Below are 201 nucleotides of genomic sequence, written 5' to 3' on the forward strand. Positions count from 1 at the left end.
AGCTTTCACTTAAAAAAAAAGCATCTCCCTGCCCAGATGCTCTGGAGAACACCTTGACGGCAGGACAAGCACCACGGAGCCTCCTAGGCTGCTCCTAGCACACCACCACCACCCCAGCACGGCACATGGCTCCCTCCAGGGCCGGCGATCAGCAACCCGAATCCCCCCTCGCCCCTCGGGGATGGCACCCCAGCACGCCCC

This window comes from Acanthisitta chloris, unplaced genomic scaffold (assembly GCF_000695815.1).
Source record: "Acanthisitta chloris isolate BGI_N310 unplaced genomic scaffold, ASM69581v1 scaffold34181, whole genome shotgun sequence".
Classification (NCBI taxonomy): domain Eukaryota; kingdom Metazoa; phylum Chordata; class Aves; order Passeriformes; family Acanthisittidae; genus Acanthisitta; species Acanthisitta chloris.